Below are 4,779 nucleotides of genomic sequence, written 5' to 3' on the forward strand. Positions count from 1 at the left end.
CTCTCTCAAACATTGTGACAATCACAGACTTTTAACTGACTTAACAATGCAATTATTAATTTATACCAGACTGTTTTGCAGTATTAATGAATCTATAATTACACCACCAAAAATAAGATTTAAAATGTCAACTCTGAATGTTATCAAATGTTATAAAAAACTGTAATGTAGAAAGTTGGTAAGGATTTTAGGCACAAAATTACCAGGGTTTTGGTCAACACATAAGTGCAATTTGCGGTGTTAAACCAAAAGCATAGATAAATTACCTCCTATTTTGAAAACTTTTTGAAAAATAGGAAATATTAGTTGGGGAAGCATTAATTCAAAAGAGTAAACATGAACACATTGGATACCATTGTCTATAAGGAAAGGGAGCATTTCTGAAACAGCAATTAGCTTTGGTTTGAAACTCACACCTTTAAGATAAGAGTACAATTGTCTCTTGCTCCAGGAAGCCTCCCCTAACCATGCAAATGCATTTCATTGATATTCACAGAAGTCATCATCCTAGTTTATAGTTGGTATTGCTGTCTCCCCCATTAAATTATATGCTTTATGAGGTCAGATACATTGTGTTGTTTGTCTGCCTTGTACTCCTAACATTCAGCCAAATACCTGGCATATAATAGGAGTTCAATAAATATTTGTTGGCTAGGGGAATAAGGAGGGAACAGCATAAAGAAAACAAATTCTATCTTTATGGAAACTATGCATAAGAGAGAACCGTCATTGCTTTTCTTCACCCATTGCAGAGTTCATGCCTGACAAATTTGGAAAATCTGGCAAAAAAAACAGTTGAATAAAAGAAAAGAATAGACACTAATTTCATACAAATTTTATGCGACATGGGAGTCATCTAAAATGGATAAAGACCCAAAGGCCAGAGAAAACTGCACTGTAGAAGTGTGATTGGAGAACAAAAGGGAATACTCTAATGGTGATAAACTGAGGGGAGCTGAGCAAGTACTGTTTGTTCAGATTCTTTTTGGCCTCCAGGCATAGGGCAGGATCACTCCAGAATAAGGATCTTATACCCTACTTTCAGGAAAGGTAGGTCAAAGAATTTTTTTTTTTTTTTATGGTCTGCTTCAAAGGAGAAATGTGGGAAGATCAGAATAAGCTTCTTGCTTCTGTGTATTTTTTTTTCAATTTCCTTCACTTTAAAATAGTCAGTATGCCAAGGTGTCATATTTTAGAGTAGGATTTCCTGCATCCCATCACAGGTATATATCATTTCAATTATGACACCTATAGGACAGGAACCATATTTTATTATTCATGTGTTTACCAAGTCCTTAGCATTGCACCTGGTACACAGGAACCATATATTATTATTCATGTGTTTACTAAGTCCTTAGCATTGCACCTGGTACACGTAACATTTCTCATACTTCATTGAGGTATGATTTATATGCAATAAACTGCATTCATTTAACATGAACAGTTGATAGTTTTGAGGCAAATGAGTTTTGACAGCAGAGTAACGGCCAATTGAAATACAAAACATTTCCATTATCCAAAATTTCCTTCATTCCCCTTTACAGTTATCTTCCCTGCTTCACCTCAGACCCAGGAACACTAGAGATTAGTTTGCATTTTCTGGAATTTTATATAAATAGAATAACACAGTATGTACTTCTTAAGCTGTTTGTATATTGCTGCACAGATACTTAGTTTGTTCCTTTATATTGCTGAATGATATTTCATTGTATGGATGCACTGTGATGCATTTACTAATCTACCTGTTAATGGACAATAGGGTTTTTTGTTTGTTTGTTTTTGTTGTTCTTGTTTTTTGCCATTAAGTACCAAGGATCTTTATTTATTCTCAGTTCTGAAATGGAGTCTGTAACTCAGATAATATGCCACTATTTGAAAATAAAAGGTCCCACCAGCCTCAGTCTTCCCATATTTTTAGTCACAAGATCACACTTCATTCACCGCAGAAGACAATCAAGCTGAAGAATTAAGGAGGTACACTGAAGATAAAAGCAAAAAAGGAATAATCTTACAAGCAGATCATCTCAGTTACTTAAAAGTTTAAGTTTCAGATTAATTTACACAGTAGTGACAAAACTATTTAGTCTCAGTGAAAATGAAGACAGTCATACCATTTAGAAAAGATCAATTTAGAAATATTAATTCAGGCAAGCATGCAAAATTCAGAATATTAAAAAAAAAAAAAAAAGCAAAGCCTGGCTGCACAAATATATTCAGGTGAATTGCAAACTGAAAGGGACACTTGAGGATCAGCAGACCAGTCTCTCCTTCTATGAATGAGGAAAGTGAGCAGACACCAACTGGCGAAGCTCATGTGGCGATACCAGGTACACACAGATCTAACTCCTGGTGCCATCTGCAACCCCATATACTTAAAATAAGGATATAATACCCAGAAAACAGAAGCCCACTGATTTAAATAAAAGATTTTAGAACTGATACACAGGGAGGAGGTAAAGTTAACACAGCACAGTAGCACACTTCACGTTTCAGAGATGAAATGATCTCTCAAAGATTTAATGCTCCATTTTCACAAACAACAAAGTTTCTATCCAATTTTCTGATTTATAGTAAAACGTATTAGCTTAAAAAATGTGCACTCTTCACACTTTTTTTGCCTAACTTTTAAAACTGAGAACTGGCTATTTTTTAACCCAAGAAACCTATGCCATGCATACACTTTAACTGCACGTCTTAGGAATACATAAAATCTGTTATATTTTTTGGTAACTTATAGTGTATTTACAAAATGAAAGGCTCTCTCAAATACACTTTTCACTGGGAAAAATAAATAAAACAAATGAATGGATCTACATAAAGCAAACAATAACTTTGGTAGACTTCAGTGTAGGACAGTCTATAACAAAAACATTTGCTCTTATTCCCCCAGAGCTGTTCATCTTCCAAGTTAACAATTTTTAACATTTTTTTTATCTGAGATTTTATTATGTTGACATTTGTTTCTCATTCCATATCATCTTCAGCTAAGCCCTGAGCACTCACAATTCTCTAATTGTTGGAAGCTTAGTCAGAAGCATCTGGAACACTGGTGGTGGAAGAGTTTGCTGTAACACTTGCAGCAACTGCTGTGGCTGTCCACAAACAGCAATTGCGTTTGTCAGATGGTCCACACCTTTCTCATATTCACCTGAGCTAGCAGCTCTTCATTGAGTTGTTTTCTTCAAGGAAAAACTTCTGAACAGCTTCAGCATCTTTAAGGTCCGGTAACTTGGAAAGCCCAGCTCTCTCCTTGGCAAGCTTCTGTTTCTTTCTTAGTTCCCAAAGCCTGTTCTTGAAGTTGGGGTCGCTGGGCCTTTTGCGGTAGAAGTAGATGCAGTAGCCGATGAAGAGCGCCCCACACACGGAGGCGGTAATGGCGCTGTTCTGGCCCACCATTTTCCCTCAGTGCGGCCAAGCCGCTGCAAGCACTCCAATGAGCCTTGCAGCCTGCCGCTCTAATAGGGTTGTTTATAGTTTTGAGCTATTATGACTAAAGATGCTATGGTGATTCGTGGATAAATATTTGTGTAGAAGTGTGCTTTCATTTCTTTAGGCAAATACCCAGGAGCAGAATTCTGCATCATATAGCTAATAAATTGTCAAACCATTTTCGAGATGGTTGTACCATTTTCCATTGCCACCAGTAATGTTTAAAAGTTCCAATTGATCTACATCCTCCTCAATCCATGATATTGTCAGTCCTTATAATTTTAGCCATACTGGAGGTTACATAGTAGTATTGAGAAACTAATGTGACTCCATTTTTGAGAACCAGCCTCTACCTCAGAGCAAAGTCTGTCCAAGGAAGGGGGCGTGACCCTTGTCCTTGGAAAAACCCACAGAGTACTAAGCACATACCCACCCTGCTGAGTTGTTTGTCTGTAAATAACAGGAGAGGTCTGAGGCGCCAGGTGTCCCTGACTCAGTTAGGCTAGGTGAGGACCCATAGCAACCCCCCTTGAAACCTCCAATCAGCATGAGACAGGGAAAATACCTGGGATGCCAGATGACCACCAAGTAGTTTATGGTGGTTGATAACATGTTGGGAAACCATGTAGTTTAGCATGTACGCCCCTCGTGGCCTAAACCGTTCAGTTCAAAGGAATCTCCCTCTTGTACTAACCAATCACCCCTACCCAACTTGTTCCCACCATTGAATGTGCTAATCAATGTTAAGAGTTGTTGTTTGACTTTCCCGCAGCGGTATGGAATAATTTGCTGTGTGATATTGTTACACATAGAGTATCCCCAAAAAACCTATAAAATCTCACTGAACAAAGGACTGGGACTCACTCCCTGGGACCGCTACATTGGGAACGGTTGTGAGTCCAGGCTTGAGCTTGCAATAAAGACTTGTGTGCTTGTATCAGATTCAGCTCCTGGAGGTCTATTGGGGTCCCACAAATCTGGCATAACAGTATCTATGGTTTTAAAATGAATTTCTCTGATAAAATGATGTTGAACACTTAACATGTTCAACATTCCATATATACATAACATATATCTTCTTTGGTGAAGTGTCTGTCCAAGTGTTCAGTCCATTTTTGCTTTTTGGTACCGGGGATTAAATCCAGGGGCACTTAACCACTGAGCCACATACCCCAGCCCTTTTTAAATTTTTATTTAAAGACAGGGTCTCACTAAGTTGCTGAGGCTGGCTTTCAACTCACAATCACCCTGCCTCAGCCTCTGGTGCCTCTGGGATTGCTGGCATGTGCTACCATACCCGGCTCAGTCCCTTTTTAGAAATTGGATGTTTTACCTTTGTTTTATTGAGTT

At 38.0% G+C, this 4,779-nt stretch overlaps 1 pseudogene; it reads right to left on the bottom strand.

Moving 5' to 3' along the window:
- Window positions 1-2,964: 2,964 nt before the first annotated feature.
- Window positions 2,965-3,396, bottom strand: LOC143391257 (mitochondrial import receptor subunit TOM20 homolog pseudogene; annotated as a pseudogene).
- Window positions 3,397-4,779: the final 1,383 nt, after the last annotated feature.

Source organism: Callospermophilus lateralis, chromosome 2 (assembly GCF_048772815.1).
Source record: "Callospermophilus lateralis isolate mCalLat2 chromosome 2, mCalLat2.hap1, whole genome shotgun sequence".
Lineage (NCBI taxonomy): Eukaryota > Metazoa > Chordata > Mammalia > Rodentia > Sciuridae > Callospermophilus > Callospermophilus lateralis.